Here is a 20,114-nt window from a genome sequence, read left to right as displayed (position 1 = left end):
ATCAAGCGATGAAGATCTGGGAGATGACGCTCTAGAGCAGCTCATCAAAAGCAAAGAAGAAGCTGAAATCTTCAACAATCTGCCTCTCTTTGATGTCGCCATCATGCACAGCTTCATCGATGAATGGTTTGACTCACCAGACATAAGCTTCAATGATCTGCAGCTTCCTGTTGGACTCAGCATCGCCTTCCAAGGCGCAATTGCTTCAGAACTGGCCATTGCTCAGCGCATTGTTGAGCTGAAGCAGAAAATTGATCACGAAAAGGCTCAGTTCAAGAAGCACATGGCGTGCCTCAGCGTGCAGGAAGTGAGGAGCTTCAAAATCATGCTGCATGAGCTCAAAGAAAACTTTCTGAAGAAGCATGCTGAAGCTCAGGGCTCGCGTGAAAGGATGAAGTCTTTGGCAGAAAAATGTGTTCAAGCCTACAACGAGGCTGAAAAGCGCAAGACACTTGGGCGTCCTGGCATCTACCCCAAGATGGCCGCAAAGAAGAAGAAGGAGCCTGCTGTGAATGAACCAGAGGCACCTCGGCTAGAAGCGGTTCAAATTGTCTTCCCCACTGCAACGACTGGCTCGAAGCCAAAGAGCTGGTCAACAGCTTCAGAGCTAAAGAAGACAAGAACTGCAGAAGCTGAAGCCAGAAAAAGGAAGAGCTCTGAAGCCTCTCCTACTGCCCCCAGCAAAAAGAAGCGCAAGACCAAGAAATCTAGGGCTGCTCCTACAGAGCCCTTGATGGTTGAACCCCTTTCTGTCATTCACCCCAATGCAGAAAGACGACTGACAGTTCATGAGCCTGCTCCCACAGAGGCTCCTGACGCTGAAGATATTCTAGCAGCCGACCCAATAGCTGCTGAAGACATTGGTCATCAGGACAATGTGCAAGATGATGCAACCCTTCCTCAGCTTGAAACAAGCGAACTCATCAGTATTGGTCATCCTCTGACGCCAATGGCACAAGATGAGTCATGGGCGGATCGCCCTCAGGAGGAAGAAGACTTTGAGGTTCAGCCCACTCCGACCCCACAAGCGTCGTCTGTGTTCCGTAGGCGTCGCAAAGGTCCACGGCCTCAAGTCCAAACTGCAGAAATTCCGGCTGCATCAGCCGAAGACAATGAAGAAGCTCCACCAGAACCCACTCCCCCGCTCCATCAAGATGCAGTTCTCCAGGAGAACGTGCCTGAGGTTGTCCCTCCAACTACACAAGCAGAGGAAGAAAATGTTGCGACTGCCACCACAAACACTGAAGCCAATGTGGAGCCCGCCCCACCAAATGCTTCAGCGGACAGCGAAGCTACTGAGCCAGACACTTCAGTCCCTGAGTCTGCTACAGGTCCATAGTTTGATTATCATATTGAGCACAGGCCTCATGTCCAGAAGCCAGTCCCAAGGTTCGAAGGTTTCCAGGTCCTGCATCAGCACCTGGCTCCTTTGATATTAACAGCTTCAAGGCAGACAATAATACATTTTTCAATAGCTCCAAGAACCCCTATTCAAGGGAAAGGATTGTATAAGACAGGTTCTGGAGCTATTCTCAGCGCAGCTATTATTCATGCATCTTATACAACCATGGCCGTATCTTTCCACACAAGCGCCTTGAGGTTGAAGCCATTGCTGGTCTGCCCTGCTTAGAGGAAGCTTTGGATTGCTTCAAGCAAGTGGGTCTGTTGCCGTTTGTGACTGATGAAGAGCACTGGAATGAAGAGCTTCTGCTTCAGTTCTATGCCACTCTCCATATCAAAGGATACAACAGAGATCCGAAGACTTGGATCCTGGAGTGGATGACCGGCAATGTCCATCATGAAGCCAATGTGTTTGATATCATTGAGCTCACCGGCCTGCCCACTCCTGGAGAATTCTTCGAGGAAGGTTGTCAATTACATTCTGAAGCTATTGCGAGCATATTCTAGAGACCTGAACCAAATATGAGTCAGATGCTCTCAATGATGAAGCCATTACCTCAGGATGCACCCTATCCAACTGAATTCTTCGTTGAAGACCTAGAGTACATGCCCAGGACCATATATCACATCATCCGACAGACTCTCTGGCCCATTAAGGGACACTCACCACATGCCAAGATCGAGGGTGCAATGAAGACTCTTATATTCTATATCCTGCATGGCAAATGCTTCAACGCACAGGATCTCTTCATACGCCAACTTGCAGCGTCAGGCTCAGAATTATTTGGTTTGAAGTTCTATGCTCCTTGGGTGATGAGGCTAATCAAACTGCACTCTGCGATCTCGTATCAGCCCTCTGTCGGAAACCATCGGATCTTCTTGCCAGATGTGGATACCTCTTCTGAAGCTATATATCCAGAGCCTGCCAAGCAACCGATAAGTCTTCAAAATGCAGAACACCAGAGCTTCACGCAGAATGTTGAAGGTGTTGAAGCCATATCCAGGGTATATCCGTTGGCTGGCACTACACATGCACCAGCATCTACTGAAGCCACAGACAGCACAAATGCTCCAAGACCCAAGAAGCGTGCTCGTGTCCTCACTGACCGAGAGCTTCTTGTGGCCCTTCACCAAAAGCAAGATAGGCATCATGACTGGCTAAAACGTCAGATGAAGAGCCTCTTGGTGGATGTCAATCGTCTTCGAAACCTTGCCACCAAGAATGCCTTCGTTACACACGAAACCTACCATCGTACATGGAAAGGGCTCTTAATGATATGTACTGAAGCTGAACTTGAAGAGGATGGCTTCACAGAGCGTTTCAAGTTTGACACCACACGTCCTAGAAGGGCTGTGATGCGCAACACACCATCACTAGAAGACTCTGAGTTCTCTTCGTCTGCTACCACAGTTACTGCAAGGATCATTGATGAAGACGACGATGCTACATCACCACCACCTGCTTCAGCACATCCCAGCTCTGCACCGCCAAACAACTCCACCGACCCTGCTGCGCCTGGGAACACATAACAAACTCTATGTCTTTAAACCTTTTTGGTCATTACTGACAAAAGGGGGAGAAGCGTATGATGTTTATAGTCTTCAAGCGGGTCAATATGGGCGGGTGCCTTAAGTTTTGTCATAATTTGCTTTGTGTTTACAACTCTTGTCTTTGCTTCATTTGGTTCTTTGAGTTGTAAACACTAAAACTCGATGGTCGTCTGCTACTTGTTTGCCACTCTGTTTGCGAAGATAAATTCCGCATGTGCGACGATAAGTTCCGCACTTATCTCATTCTGCAGACGTCCATTTTTCATTATGCATGTCATTATCTTCATATACTTTCACATGCATAGTGGATTGTCATCATAAGCTGAAGAGGATCTCCCCAAGTACAACCTGCCATGTGCATTTGCATCCCAAAAGCAAATTAACTTATATGCACATCTTCAGGGGGAGCCTTTGCAACTTATGAAGACAATTCCCTATCCTTTACAAACTTCACACATTATATTCCCCGTTGAAAACTTCAACTAGTTTGTCATCAATCACCAAAAAGGGGGAGATTGTAAGTGCATCTAGTGCCACCCCTAGTTGGTTTTGGAGTATTGACGACAAACCTAGTTGAGGGACTAATGTGTTTGTGAGAATTGCAGGAAAACATAGGTAGAAGTCCCTCATTGATTCGGTTTTACTACCAGAGATGACCCCTAAAAATTTATGAAGACATTGAAGACAAAGGTGGTTCATGAAGATATTCACATTGAAGACTATGACAGAAGAAGACACGTTATGAAGCCTATGGAGCTTGAAGACCTAGATCTTTCGTAGTTCTTCTTCTTTTGTGTTGAGTCATAGGAACCACCGTTATGTTAAGTGGAGTCCAGGAGAACCAGTCAGAATGACTGAAGTGATGCCTAAATCAAAAACCTATGTCTTCGAGCGAAGACAATGAGAGCGAATCTTGTCCAGAGCCGGACAAGTCAGCTTTGCTTGTAGCCCAAGCAAAGTTGCCATGAGAGTTTGAAATCTGACCGTTGAGACACATGTCAGTTCCTTAGTGACCCAGGGTCATTTCGGACAAATCAGGTCGGGTTGCCAAGTGGCTATAAATAGCCCACCCCCACAACCATAAACGGTTGGCTGCTCATATTTCAGTGCACGGTTTTTTTCGTTTGAGAGCAACCCACCTCGAAGCCTTTGAGAGAATCTCTAGTGAGGAGAAAAGCCCTAACCACCCAGAGCCAGAGCAAATTGGGCATCACCTAAGTGTTCTTGTCTGTGTGATCTGAAGACTTATTACACTTGAGGACTATGAATCATCCAGACGGTTAGGCGTCACGTTCAGAGCATCCAAGAGACATTGTGGATTGCCAGTGAACGAAGTTTGTGAAGGTTTGGAAGTCTACCTTGAAGACTTACCAGAGTGATTGGGCGAGGACTAAGTGACCTTAGCTCAAGGAGAATACGGTGAGGACTTGGTGTCCTGAACTGTGTGTTCAGGACTGGGTGTCCGGGACTGTGTGTCCTAAGGTTTAAATACCTAGCCGGTCCAACCAAACGTACAGTTGTCACAGCAACTGGAACTGGTCCAACATATCATTGTCTTCAACGAGTCACTAATTTCATCTTCACTTCTTTTTCTTACTATTACACATTGTGAAGCCATTGCTTGCTTGCTTTATCTTTTGTCTTCACAACGTGAATGTATGAACTTTTTGGCTTCATAACTTCTTCCTACCTGATCCTTATTACACTGAAGCTGTTTGTCATTGTGCTTTCACTCTATTGAATACATGACCATGGCTGGCCTAGTGTAATCTAACTTCCGCTGCATAGTAATAGGCATAATCTTCACTGTTTGTCTTCATAACTCTCACGTTTTGAAGACTTTCATAAAAATAGCCTATTCACCCCCCTCTAGTCAATATAACGCACCTTCACTTACCCCTTTATAAGGGCGGACGAAACTATGCGCTCCCCCGCTAGCCTGGTAAAACTCGCTTATCCCCCCAAGCACCGTAATTGGTGGCGTGGTTGGGTTACCCACGTCCGTATTGATGAGAATCCCGTAATAAGGGGAACATGATCTCTGCTTTGACAAGACGTGTCAAGAAACTGCCTCGCGTTATGTGTGGGGCTGGTTAAAGAAAAACGGTTCGAATAATTACCGGGCCATGGCATTATGTCATGCTGCCAAAACGTGTCAGCAGATTAGACTTGTGGAAATATTATTCTCCCTACGGTGGTACGTGGAACTTATTTTGCAGGGTCGAACACTATCCTTGTATTCAAATTCTTCTGTGGTGTTTTCGGAGGAGGAACCCGCCTTGCAATGCCGAAGACAACACCGCGTGCCGGACTCATCGTCATTGAAGCCTAGTTCAGGGGTTACTAAGGGAGTCCTGGATTAGGGGGTCTCCAGATAGCCGGACTATATCCTTTGGCCGGACTGTTGGACTATGAAGATACGAGATTGAAGACTTTGTCCCGTGTCCAGATGGGACTCTACTTGGCGTGGAAGGTAAGCTAGGCAATACGGATATGTATATCTCCTCCTTTGTAACCAACCTTGTGTAACCCTAGCCCCCTCTGGTCTGTATATAAACCGGAGGGTTTTAGTCCGTAGGACAACATACAATCATACCATAGGCTAGCTTTTAGGGTTTAGCCTCTCCGATCTCGTGGTAGATCAACTCTTGTACTACTCATATCATCAAGAGTAAATCAAGCAGGACATAGGGTTTTACCTCCATCAAGAGGGCCCAAACCTGGGTAAAACATCATGTCCCCTGCCTCTTGTTACCATCCCCCTTAGACGCACAGTTCGGGACCCCCTACCCGAGATCCGCCAGTTTTGACACCGACAGTGGGCCTGTAGAGCATCAGGAGCACCCCAGAGCCGGCGGCGGAGTCGGGGTGGTCTTCCGAGCCGAAGTTGAGGTCAGCTTCCGGCGCGGCCCAACCGGGCGGAGCCCCCGGGTGCCTGGTGGCTGCCCCAATCTGACGGAAGAAAGGTTTGACGTGGCGATATGAAGGTGGTGCTTGAGAGCCACCTAGCAGTGTCGCGACTGCGTGGTGCACCAGCACCACATAGCGCATGGTGAAGAGGTCGCGGATTTCCTCCCAAGATGCCACCGTGGATCCGGGAAGGTTGAGCAGCCGGGCGCGTGGCTCGCCGGCGAGGGCCATGGGAAACCAGTTGGTCATGACCTTGTCATCACCCCCGGCTTCAAGGACGGCCTCCTCGTACGCCAGCGGGAAAGCTGACGGGTCTGTCGCGCCGTCGTAGCATGGTGGCATCTCCGGCCTGAACTTGGGAGGCCACTGCACCCGCCGCAGGGCGGGGGCCAGGGCTCGGAGCCCCCTGGCCCCGTTGTCAACGCTGACCGTCGGAGTCGGCAGCAGGGCACCTGCCATGTGGGCGGAGCGCGGTGGAGACAAAGCACAGATCAATACAGGGGAAGTTACGGCGCACCCCTACCTGGCGCGCCAAATGTCGGATGTGGGGTTCTGGCTAGCCCTTAAGGTTCGAACACTGGGGTGCGCGCGAAGTCTTTCCCTCCTACTGGTCTACGCTCTAGCTCGCTAAGATCTTGTGGATGAACTCGACGAACTCACAACACAGAATGACATAGGGTTTATACTGGTTCGGGCCACCTTTGTGGTGTAATAACCTACTCCAGTGTGGTGGTGGTGGATTGTCTCACGGGCTGATGATGAACAGTACAAGGGAAGAACAGCCTCCTGAGGTTGAGGTGTTCTTTTGCGTATGAACTTGTGGTGTGTAGATTCCCTCGAGCTAAGATGATATGAGAGCCGCCCCTCCTATGGTGGTGGCTAGTCCTATTTATAGAGGCCCTGGTCCTCTTCCCAAATATTGAGCGGGAAGGGAGCCAACAATGGCTAGCTAATTTGAAGGGGGACAGCTAGTACAAGCTATCCTGACAAAACGTAGTCTGCGCATGTGAAAGGCTCTGGGGTGCCGCCGTCTTGGGCTCCACGATGACCTTCGTCTCGCAGTCCTCCTGGTCTTGGTCTTGTTGCACCGAAATGGCAACCTTTGCCTGAGGCCTCGGTACTTTGCGGCTACACTTGCCTCCTTTGCACCAAAGAGGAAACAAGGACGCTGCGCGCGCTGGCGCCTGCCTGGTGTCGACCGTCATGGCTCACGTCATGAGAGCCTCGTGAGGTTCGCCTTGCCTTGATATCTCCGCCCCTCGCGAGCCTTCCTAACTTGGCTGCTCAGGAGGAGGTCGTGTGTCATCCTCCTCGCGAGGCTTGGCCCCTTGCGAGGGTCTTGGGTGCCTTGTTGGTGAAGATGGGCCGTACGGCCTGCTGCACAGCCACGCCATGGGCCACAGGCAGGCAGGTCTAGGGACCCCTGTTCCCAGAACGCCGATAGACGCTCAATCTCCTTCTTATCATCATCAGTCGTTTTATCTTGATTAGCATGATTAATACCAATTTCATCATAGTTTTCATCACTAGAGTTGTCAACAAGTAAATCATCATCACCTAGCAAATCATCTTCATCACTATTGAAATCAACATACTCAGGGTGTGATACCTTGGGGCCTTTAGCCGTGAAGCATCTTCCAATCCCTTCATTTGGTGAATCAAATATGTCGTAGGAGTTGGATGACACAAGTGCAAGACCGGCAACACCTTCATCTTGAGTATATTTAGAGTTGGAGTGATAGCTTCTCTCGGAATGTTGTCAGAGTCAGTGCCGTATACCCATTCGCCAACATGAGCTTGATGTCTTCATATTTTTGTATCTCTTTGATGACTTGTCCTTCCTTTCTGAATCCTTGCTTCTACGAGAGCGTCTTCGTTCATAACGATCATCTCTACTCCTTTTCTCTCTTGGTGGTGATTCCCCTCTTTTGCTTCTCCTTTTAGGTGAGTCTTCTCTTCTCTTGTAGGGAGTCGTACACTGAGTAGAGTAGTGTCCGGGTCTTCCACAATTGTAGCAATTGCGATCACGACTAGAAGATCTTTTGTCATTGTAGGACCTTGACTTGGAACTTCTTTCTTTGCTTATACTCTTGTAGAACTTGTTGAAGTTCTCCACCATCAGGCTCAATTCTTCATTGAAGGCTTGTTTCTCACTTGATGATGTAGGAGCATCACATGAAGCTTTGTAAGCACCACCGAGGTGGCCCGAACATGGGTAAAGATCCCTGTGTCTTCTATTGATCTTGCTCTCTGCGTTTTGTGCACTCCCTAGCCAAACCAATAGGGGCTAGATGGCCCCATAGATGGTGGTTCACACCGACATCAGAACCCTTGAAATCCCATGGCATGTGTTCGTTCTTCAAAGTTGGTCCTAAGCACGGAGTCCCAATAGTTTGCCCAACATAGCCAGTTCCACCTAACGCTGGTGGGGTTGTGGCGGGTGGGTTTTGTACTGCCGGTTGGACATACTCAGCTCCTATGCGACCCACGTTCACAGTGCATAAAGCATGTGCGCTATCCATGATAGCCTGTGCATCTAAGACCGCCGGCCTAGGCTGCTAGGGTGGCTACTGCTGAGCCACCTTGCACTGCTTGGGCTTCTAGTGGCATGCGCTGCTTGGCACTATGGGCGACTCCCCATGCCAGCTTTTGCTCTGACTTTGGTGAGGTGTAGAGTGCAGCCATTTTGGACTATGGGAGTCATCCGCATGTTGCGTGACCGCCGTCTACAACATCTCGATCGGGTTCTTGGATTCCACCTCAATCGAGTTGTTCCCATTTTTGGGATTAAAGCAAGATTGCGTGTTGCTGCGCATACGTTTTATACCGGGTTTGAATAGTGGCCTGTCAGGGTATGGAAATGCCTCAGCTATTGCTAAATCTGCTCATGTTGTTGAGCCAACATCTGTTGCTGAGCCGGAGGTTGCGTTTGATGAGCCGACGGCACCAGCTGGGTTGTGTTTGGTGGAACCGCCGACATCAATTGGGGTATGTGATATTTCTCCAACATGTCTATTATTTTTTATTGTTCCATGCTGTTATATTATCAATCTTGGATGTTTTATATTCATTTACTAGCAACTTTATATCATTTTTTGGGACTAACCTATTGACATAGTGCCTAGTGCCAGTTGCTATTTTCTGCTTGTTTTTTACTTTGTAGAATATCAAGACCAAACGAAGTCCAAATGCAACTCACCTTGTGGAGATTTTTTCTAGACAGAAGACACCCAGGGAGCCAAAGGAGCACACAGAAGACACCTAGGGAGCCAAAGGAGTACACAAGAGGAGGCCCGTGGGGCCCACTAGGCACCAGGGCACGCCCTGGTGGGTAGTGGAGCCCATGCGAAGCTTCCCCACCGACCTCCACCTCTATAAATACTCTAAAATCCCGAAAACACCAGGGGAGTCGACCAAAGACAATTCCAGCCGCCGGAAGTTCTAGAACCACAAGATCCAATCTAGAGGGCTTTTCAGGCACTGTGCCAGAGGGGGCATCAATCACAGAGGGGTTCTTCATCATCCTTATTGCCCCTCCGATGATGCGTGAGTAGTTTACCATAGACCTACGGGCCCGTAGCTAGTATTTAGATGCCTTCTTCTCTATTTTTGATCTTCAATAGAATGTTCTCCTCGATGTTCTTGGAGATCTATTTGATGTAACTACTTTTTGCGGTGTGTTTGTTGGGATCCGATGAATTGTGGATTTAAGAACAGCTCTATCCATGAATATTATTTGAGTTTTTGTTGAACTCTTTTATGCATCATTGTTATATCCTCGTATTTCTTCTTCGAAATTTTTGTTTGGTTTGGCCAACTAGATTGATTTTTCTTGGCATGGGAAGAGGTGCTTTGTGATGGGTTCGATCTTGCGGTGCTCAATGTCGGTGATAGAAAGAGACATGACACACATGTATCATTGCCATTAAGGATAAAAAGATGGGGTTTATTCCTATATGAATAGATCTTGTGTACATCATGTCATCGTTGTTACTGCATTACTCCGTTTTCCATGAACTTAATACACTAGATGCATGCTAGATAGCGGTTGATGTGTGGAGTAATAGTACTAGATGCACGTAGGAGTCGATCTCCTAATCTTGGATGTGATGCCTATATATGATCATTGCCTTGGATATCATCATGATATCTACTAAATCCATCAAAACAAAATCTTTTGCTTCCAGTAGCAGAAATGTTAAAAATCACTGAAACAACAAAAAAATCTGATTTTTTATACAAGATTGATATACAAATTTCCTATGTTGTCCTAATTGTTCAGATTTTTTGAAGTTACAGAAGTATGGTTAAAGTACAGATTACTATAGACTGTTCTATTTTTGACAGATTCTATTTTCGTTTCATTGTTTGCTTATTTTGATGACTCTATGGATTGTATCGGGGGGTATAAGCCATGGTAAAGTTAGAATACAGTAGGTATAATGCAATAATAAAATATTAATGGGTTTGGAGTAGTACTTAAAGTGGTGATTTGCTTTATTATACTAACGGAACTCACGAAGATTTTGTTAAGTTTTGCGTGATTGAAGTTTTCAAGTTTTGGGTGAGATCACGATGGATGAAGGAATAAGGAGTGAAAAGAGCTTAATCTTGGGGATGCCCATGGCACCCCAAGGTAATATTCAAGGAGTACTAAGCAACTAAGCTTGGGGATGCCCCGGAAGGCATCCTCTCTTTCTTCTAACGACCATCTGTAATTTTACTTGGAGCTATATTTTTATTGGTCACATATCACGAATTTTGCTTGGAGCAACTTGTGTTATATGAGTCTTTGATTGTTTTGCCTTTTAGTTTGCCACAATCATCTTTGCTCGACACACCTATTTGAGAGAGCCATAATGATGCTACGATTTGTTAGAATTGCTCTATGTGCTTAACTTAAAAAAATTAGCTATGGAATTACTCTAGTGCTTCACTTATACCTTTTTGAGCACGGTGGTGGTTTAATTTTTGAAGAAATACTCTCATGCTTCACTTAGATGAGTTTGAGAGTTTGCAAAATTTTGAAGAAACATGCTCTCGTGCTTCACTTATATTATTTTGAGAGTTAGAAATTTTTGAAGAAATATTCATGCTCTTGTGCTTCACTTAAATTTGTTTGAGAGCCTTGTTAGTAGCAATGGTAATATATGAAATTAGTCCCAAAGTGATAGATATTCAAGGGGGATATAATAAAAACTTTCATGAAGATCATTGGATATTATAAACTTGATTCCTTGTAATAGTTTTGTGATATGCAGATAGTAATATGAGAGTTATGTTGGTGAGTAATTACGCTTTAGTAAGAGTATTTGTGTTAAAGTTTGTGATTCCCTATGCAAGCACGAAAGTCAATAGTTATGTAATGAAGTTATATCCTACTTGTGGTGCATTATTCGGTGTTAGTTGTGTGTAATGCTCATTTATGATCATTTTAGTTTTTTTGGTTGGTTGCTTCTCAATCTATTTGCTAGCCTTTCCTTGTACTAAGCGGGAATACTGCTTCTGCATCCGAACTCCTTACACCAAGTTCTGCAAATTGAGTCCACCATACCTACCTATATGCGGTATTTCCATGCCATTCCAAGTAAATTTGTATGTGCCAACTCTAATTTTCAAAATGAATTTCCTTTTTGTGTGCCCATATTGCTCATGAAGCGGCAGGGGGTGGCAAATACTTTCCATGCTAGGCATGTTATTCTCAAGACGAGTGTTTATTCACTTGTCATTGCACGAGATTGTGGCAGGTAATAGGGATGCCCAGTCCCGAAATGAAAAAAAAATATTTATGTTGTTAATAATAAATTCCTTTGAAATTGTTGGTATTGAAGGCACCCATGGATACGGCTAGCCATGGATTGTGCAAGAATGGTGGAAAAGGAATAAATTTTATTTTATGTTTGGGAACCGCCTATGATTTATCTAGTATGGAAAGTATTGGGAATTCTCGGTCGTTTTCGTTGACAGGAAAAGCATGCCTCTCAAAACAATTTATCTCTCAATTTAAGCTTTGGGCCCTGGCACCTCTACAAATCTCTGCTTCCCTCTGCGAAGGGCCTATCTATTTATTGAGTCTCCATCTTCTCTTATAAAGCACCGACTAGGGAACACTATTATCATACTTCTGCATTGGGCATAGCTAATATTTGGGTGTGTTTCTTGAATGGATCAATGGTTGAGCATAATGGGCTAGGGATAGCTTTCCTTAGTGTTGATATTTTGAAAGACATGGTTTCTTGTCGATATGCTTGGGTATTGTTGTCCTCATGTCAATTATAGACTATTGCTTTGAATCATCTAAAGTACAAATGTCCATGCTACAAAAAAAGAATATGTGATGAACATGTTAGGCAGCCTTCCACATCAAAAACTCTGTTTTTATCATTTACCTACTTGAGGACGAGCATGAATTAAGCTTGGGGGTGCTGATACGTCTCCAATGTATCTATAGTTTTTTATTGTTCCATGCTGTTATATACTCAATCTTGGATAGTTTTATATTCATTTACTAGCAACTTTATATCTTTTTTGGGGACTAACCTATTGATGTAATGCCCAGTGTCAGTCCATGTTTCTGCTTGTTTATTACTTTGCAGAATATCAATACCAAACAAAGTCCAAATGCAAGGAAACTTTTTGGAGATTTTTCTCTGGATAGAAGACACCTAGGGAGCCAAAGGAGCACACGGGAGGAGGCCCATGGGGCACACTAGGCACCAGGGCGCGCCAGGGAGCCCATGCGAGCCCTGGTGGGTAGTGGAGCCCACAGGAATCTTCTCCATAGAACTCCACCTCTGTCGGTGTCCTAGGAAAGGTGGTCCCCAGACTTGCCTGCCTGCGGCCCGTTGTGTGGCTGAGCCAGTAGGCCGTATGACCCATCTTCACCAACAAGGCACCCAAGACCCTCGCGAGGGGCCAAGCCTCGCGAGGCGGACGACACGAGACCTCCTCCGGGGTGGCCCAGTCAGGCAGGCTCACAAGGAGCGGAGATATTAAGGCGAGGCGAACCTCACGAGGATCTCGTGACGTGAGCCATGACGATCGACACCAGGCGAACGCCAGGCAGGCGCCAGCGTGCATCATCCTTGTTTCCTCTTTGATGCTAAAGAAACTAGCGCATGCGAGGAGTACCGAGGCATCATGCAAAGGTTGCCATTTTGGTGCAACAAGACCAAGACCAGAAGGATGGCAAGACGGAGGTCATCGTTGAGCCCAAGACGGCGCCACCACCAGAGCCTTTCGCAGGCGCAGACCACCTTTTGTCAGGATGGCTTGTACTAGCTGCCCCCCTTCGAATTAGCCCGCCGTTGTTGGCTCCCTTCCCGCTCGATATTTGGGAAGAGGACTAGGGCCTCTATAAGTAGGGCTAGCCACCACCAGAGAGAGAGACACAGAGAGAGAGAGAGAGAAGGGAGAAGGCGAGAGGACGGCATCTTAGATCACTCTCTCACCCGCACAAGTTAGCCACGCACAAGAACACCTCAACCTCAGGAGGCTGTTCTTCCCGTTGTATTGTTCATCATCAGCCCAAGAGGCAATCCACCGAAAGACTTCGCGCGCACCCCAGTGCTCAAACCTTAAGGGTTTGTCAGAACCCCACATCTGACATTTGGCGCGCCAGGTAGGGGTGCGCTGGAGCTTCTTCTCCGATAATCGACTTGCAGACGCACCGCGGCCGTGATGTTCGACGACCCAAGAGCTGACCCCGACCGCTGGGCAGCCTGGCCAGCCCGGCCGTCGCCGCCCACCTTCGAAGACCTCAACCCCGCACTCCAGGCGGCCCGAGTGCCACCCAATCCTGCGGGGCGCGGGCGACGCGGTGGGGCGTCAGCTACCCTCACGCCACGACAAGTATGAGCCACTGCCAGAGTAGCAAGCCACGCCGCGGCGACAGCGCCGCACGCATGACAGGAGCAAGCAAACACGCGGGAGAGCACTTACCGTGGAAAGGGAGCTGTTGCGGTGCCGGCTGATGGAAAGCGGCCGGGACACGCTGCTGGAGCGCGTTGCCGAGCTGCTGGACGCGGTGGCCTCGGGAGACCCACCCTTCTGCCATCAGCTTCCTCCTCAGGCCGCTACGGGGATCTTCGGCGGGCCACGCCGCCATCACGCATCGTCGAGCGCGCCAAGGGGCTTCATCAACGCCGGCATGGCTGGTGGCGCCGGGGGCTCTACCTCCCCCACACGGCCCACAACAAGCATGGGCGCAAGCGTCACGTTCCAAGACCCGAGAGGGATGCCACGCTATCACCTCCAAGATACCACGATGGGTCGAGCGACATGGAGTGTGGGGCACCATGGCGAGGTATTCGGGGTAACAGCCCCGGAAGCCTACGTGCCCCGCATGACGGACCAGGAGTACACACCAGAGGACGGCCCGGGCTCGTTCGTTGGAGAAGATTGGGAAGAAGGAGCGCTAGGATCCGAAGCCTTCCAGGCGCTGTCAGGGAACACCACGGCCACATGTGCGACGACCACTACAGGTTACCCCTAATCCCTCAGGAGCAAGCTTAAGCTAACCATGAGTTTCGGGAGGAGCAGGTCACCGCTGCGGCAGGCGGCCCCAACTCGATAGCCCCCCTGGCAGCGGGAGGGGCGCGTTGGGGGCTGCAGGAGAGGGGTCGGGAGCCAGGCCCCTCCCCAAGGCACGCGAAACCGGAGGACAACCGGAGGTAGGCCCTCTGCCGGGGTCGCTTCGACAACTCTTCCCCCGGCAGAGGACCCATGGTCGCCGAGGGAACCGCTGGCGTCCCCTTAATTTCCCTCTTTTGTGTCGTCCTGGTGACCGGGCTCAAGGGAGGTCGAGGGTGGTGCAAGGCGGGGCCCTCGTCTGGCGATATGAAGCAAGGCCGGTACCTGTGAAGAAGGCCCAGTGCCTGTGAAGCTCGCTGCCCGTGACACTCTCACATAATAATGAGTTGGGGCTGTACACGCCCCGGAGTCTTAGGAGCGCCGGCCTCAGGCCCTGGGGCTCCCTCCCACGCCTAGTGGTAGCACTTAGCTCCACGCTGGTGAGAAGACTTGAAGACCCGAAGACTAGACTAGGTGCCGGACGCGGCCTTTTGCTTTGGATCTCTCTTTCTGTGGCTTTGCTTTCTGGATCTGAACTTGAGTTGAAGCTGAATTTTTATCACTGCACGCGGGGGGTGCCTTTTCTCGTTCGAGCCGTTTCTTGCCTTCTAGATCTTGTTTGGTTTGGGACTCATGTCCATCGCCTTTCCATCACGAAGCTCCTCACGAGCCGGATCGCACAAAGCGCACGCTCATCAAGCACGCGCTAGCACTGCGCCTGGTGCTCACCTCTTACGGGGCCCCCTCAAACGGGGCGATAAGCTCCACAGGATTCTCAGGAACTCGTCGCCTCACGACCCAGCCCTAAGCAGGCGCTGACTAAGGTAAACCACCTTGGGGAGCTCACCCCCGGCTTCATGAGCTCACTAGGACACATACCCACATCGCAAAGGAAAGTAAAAACTGTAATTTGCTTACACGAGCCCCCCCCCCTCTCAAAATGCTCTTACAAGTCTTCCAAGGGCCGCACCCGAGTTTTGCGTGCAGGATGAAGCAACAGGAGAACATGGGATCAACCAGAGATATCACTTGCTACATCACCCGTGGACGCGTCACTCGCGTCGTCGTCATCTTCGTCGGTATCGTCGCCGCCGTCGGCGACGCCCCCGTCACCTTCGTCTGCGATGACCACCACTGCATCATCCTCCGAGGTGAAGGCCTTGACCAACGCGTCAACATGGTCCTCTACCCAACGCGCCAGGTCACCCCAGACGGCCATGGGTACGGGGGAAATGGCGGCGTCGAAGTCGAAGTTGGGGTCGGCATTCAGAAGGTGGCTGAAGACACGGGAGAAGGCGCGCTGAAGCAGGCCACGACTCCTCTACTCCACAAGCTGTCAAGCTCTGGCGGATTGAGCCTCCAGGCACGTCACCACCTCGATGAAGAAGGTCAGGTGGCTGGCATAGTCATTCGAGTGAGGGGCCGGGGCGTTCTCGTCGCAGATGTAACCCAGGGCGGTGTTGGCCTTGTTCCGAAGGTCTTGAAGCATAGGAGCATGCTCGCGCTCCAGTGTTCAGCGTTGGATCACTTCCTCCTTGTTTTGCCGTGCGACGGCCTCGGTGTCGTTAACTCGTCTCCGGAGGGAAAGCAGCTTGGCGCGGGCGGAGGCCAAGTCCTCCTGTGCCGTAACCAGGGCGGCGGATGTGGCGTCCGCACGCCTCTCGGCCTCATCCAACCTGGGCCTGAGGGCGGCGGCCATGCACGTGCCCTCCACACCGGCAAGCTTCAGCTTCAAGTCGTACCAGCCCTCTAGATCTGCGTGAGCCTCGGCCACCCGACGATTGATCTCCTCCTCGACTCCGGCTTCGTGGGCCCTGACGGCATCTTTTGCTTGAGCGGCTTGATGCTCCCTCGTCTCCAGTCGCTCGAGCTCGAGGCTGCGCTCCACGGCTTCTAGGGCCAGCGTCTCCTCGCGCTGCCGGACCTCCTCTTCCTCGGCGGGCATCCCCCTCAGCGATGCAAGTGCGGCCCCGTGCGCCTCCACCTGCTGCTCAAGGGACGTGCTCCAGGCCTGAAGCCCCCACACGTGCTCCTCCGTAGCCTAGCGGCGGCAATCAGCCTCGCGAGCTTCTTCCAAAGCTCGCAAGCGGGCCTCATTGGCAATCTTGAGGGATGCCTCGGCCTTCGTGTTCTCAAGGTCGCGCTGATAGCGACCAAGGTTGATGGCCACTCGCAGCTTGCGCCACTCCTCCACCAACCGAAGACCTTCAGCCTCAAGGCGCGAGTCGACACCAGCAAGCTCTTCACCGAGGTGGCTCATCGTGCCCATAGCCTCCTGGAAGAGCTCATGACGGACTATGCTACGCCCGCGCTCGAGCTCAAACGCTCGACCCGCCTCGTCTTCCACCTCGGGGGCTGCGGGTGGAGCATCAAGTGGTGCGCCACCTCCCAGTTGGGGGCTGGGGGCTGGCGCCGTGCCTGACGTCAGCCCATCCTCGCGAGGAGCCCAAGCTGATCGAGGCCTGCCGTTTGAAGAGGAACCGAAGACCGAGGTCAGCCATCGACTGCTCATGAGCAGAGGAGGAGTCTTGGGCACGCCCCCAAGCTCCACGCCAGACCGCGGGCGAGGGGCGGCCAAACCACGGACTCAGCACGTCCCGAAGGCGGGGACGCTCCTCCGACCGACCCTACTCTAGGGGTAGCAAGCTGGCTAGGAACGCTCAATGCCGACGGAGGAGTTGATGAAGGAGGAGGCCGCCTCTCGGAAGACGCAACAGCTTCAGCAGAAGGAGCCGTGGAGGACAGGCGTCAGGATAAGAAGACCACACACAAAAAGCCACGGTGACAAGATACTTATATGTCAATAGCGATGTACTTCCGTCGCTTCAACGGCCCGAAGATGTTGCTGCTGCTGGGGGATCCCTTCCTCTTGCGGAGCTCCTCGAAGTCCACACAAAGGCGACCAAAGCACTGGACGTGACGGTCGGTGCGCGGCGGAGCCGAGGAAGAACCAAGAGGGATGGCCTCAGGGGAGCCCGGCTGTGGCGAACAGCCGAGCTCCTCCCCGTTGCGACCTCATGAGGCTGCTGGAGCCTCAGCCTCGGGAGCCACATGCCGCATCTCCTCGGCAACCGACGCCTCAGGAGGGGAATCGCAGGCCCCTGAGGATGATGCCCCCAGATCACCACCCGGCATGTGCTCCTCAGCACCCGAGCCACCGGCCCCCATCGCGGCTTGCTCCCCCGCACCGTCACTTGGGGCGAGCCTGGCACCGGGGTTCTCGTGGGGCCCCACGAAGCCTATTGGGCGCGGCCCCCACTCATCAAAGGAAGGCTTGTTCGCGGCAAATGTGACTTTGTTCTCGCAGCGGTACAACATGCAGTTGTTCCTGGGCATCTCGTCCGGCAGAGGGACACTTGATAGGACCGTGAGCACTGTTTTCCGCACAGCGAGAGGAAGCCCCTCCTCCTGAAACCTCATCGGGCGAGAGTGGCGCTGAACTGGAGCAACTCGACCCCTGACGAACTCCCTCACCACCATGGGCACAGTCATGCCAAGGTCCTTCAACCACCTCAGCCTGGCCCAGACAGGGGCAAGGCAGGGGCTCGTGAGCTTCTAATGACCCCAGCCGGAGTTTGGAATAGCAGGCCCCACCGAAGCTTGGAGCAGAGGGTTGAGCACGCCGGCGTCAACAAACACCCATCGCGTACGGAATTCGCTCGTGGATGAAGGGAGCTCGAAGTCGTTCCCCGTGCCTGCCGTCGCAGCCACGTCCTGGAAGCCCACGCACCCTGAGATCTACCGGGGACCGGTTAGATGCAACGAGAAGAAGTGGCGGAGGAGTGCCACGGAGGGGGCGATTCCCACCATGGCCTCGCACACGAAGGCGAAGACGGCGAGAAGGGTCACAGCCTGAGGATCGAGATGGGGCATGTGGATCTGATAGTGCTCGAGCACCATGTTGAAGAAGGAGGAGAAGGGAGGAATCAGGCCAGCCCAGAGGGCAGCAATGAAGATCGGAACCTCGGTAACTGCCCGAGCCATGCTGGAGCGAGACGCGGGCCAAGCCGGTGTCTCTCCCCACTCGTTGAAACTGGAGGCAAGCATGGGGCGCACTTTGTCCATGGCCTCATCGTTGAGCACCCGAGGCCGGCCGAGCGCTTGCTCGAAGGATGGAGGTGTAGTTGGCAAGGACAGAGGTTTCTTCCCCTTTTTGGCTTGTTTTGGCGCCATGGCGCTGAAGCAGGCAGAGCACGGGTCGGATTGAGAAGGCGGAGCAGGGCGTCGAGGAAGCAGGGAGATTGGAAGAGCCAGGCATAGCGAAGGAAGAATAACTGTGTAGGAGGCGAGGCCGCATAGCCCGGCGAATTCAAGGGCAGTGTGGGGAAGTGGAGACGCCCACGTCCAGTCAACCACCACACGTCAATCGAGGCCGCAGGCTTTTGGGGCCCGCGGCGCTCCGTGCTTGGCCCTTGGCTTCGCCATGAAGCGAAGCCCGAGCGCACCTTGGGCCCGGGGGCTACTGTCGGCGTCCTAGGAATGGGGGTCCCCAGACTTGCCTGCCTGTGGCTCGCTGCGTGGCTGAGAAAGTAGGCCGTACGGCCCATCTTCACCAACAAGGCACCCAAGACCCTCGCGAGGGGCCAAGCCTCGCGAGGCGGATGACACGAGACCTCCTCCGGGGCGGCCTAGTCAGGCAGGCTCACGAGGAGCGGAGATATCAAGGCGAGGCGAACCTCACGAGGCTCTCGTGATGTGAGCCATGACGATCGACACCAGGCGGGCGCCAGGCGGGCACCAGCGCGCAGCGTCCATGTTTCCTCTGTGATGCTAAAGAAACTAGCGCATGCGAGGAGTACAGAGGCATCAGGCAAAGGTTGCCATTTTGGTGCAACAAGACCAAGACCAAAAGGATGGCAAGATGGAGGTCATCATGGAGCCCAAGACGGCGTCACCACTAGAGCCTTTCGCAGGCGCAGACCACCTTTTGTCAGGGGCTTGTACTAGCTGTCCCCCTTCGAATTAGCCCGCCGTTGTTGGATCCCTTCCTGCTCGATATTTGGGAAGAGGACCAGGGCCTATATAAGTAGGGCTAGCCACCACTATAGACACACACACACACACACACACACAGAGAGAGAGAGAGAGAAGGGGAGAGGGCGAGAGGACGGCATCTTAGATCACTCTCTCACCCGCACAAGTTAGCCACGCACAAGACCACCTCAACCTCAGGAGGCTGTTCTTCCCCTTGTATTGTTCATCATCAGCCCAAGAGGCAATCCACCACCACCACACTGGAGTAGGGTGTTACACCACAACGGTGGCCCGAACCAGTAGAAATCTTGTGTCTTTCTGTGTTGCGAGTTCGTCGAGTTCATCCACGAGATCTTAGCGAGCTAGGGCGTAGATCGATAGGAGGGAAAGACTTTGCGCGCACCCCAGTGTTCGAACCTTAAGGGTTTGCCGGAACCCCACATCCGACAACCTCTATAAAAACTCTAAAATCCCAAAAATCCTAGGGGAGTCGGCGAAACACAATTCCTGCCACCGCAACTTCCAGAACCACGATATACAATCTAGAGGCCATTTCCGACACTCTGCCGGAGGGGGCAACAATCACGTAGGGGTTCTCCATCATCCTTGTTGCCCCTCCGATGATGCCTGTGTAGTTCACCACATACCTACGGGTCCGTAGCTAGTAGCTAGATGGCTTCTTCTCTCTTTTTGATCTTCAATAAAAT

Source organism: Triticum dicoccoides, chromosome 1A, assembly GCF_002162155.2.
Source record: "Triticum dicoccoides isolate Atlit2015 ecotype Zavitan chromosome 1A, WEW_v2.0, whole genome shotgun sequence".
Classification (NCBI taxonomy): Eukaryota; Viridiplantae; Streptophyta; class Magnoliopsida; order Poales; family Poaceae; genus Triticum; species Triticum dicoccoides.
The sequence above is the reverse complement of the archived record's forward strand: the minus strand, read 5'-3'. Positions refer to the sequence as shown.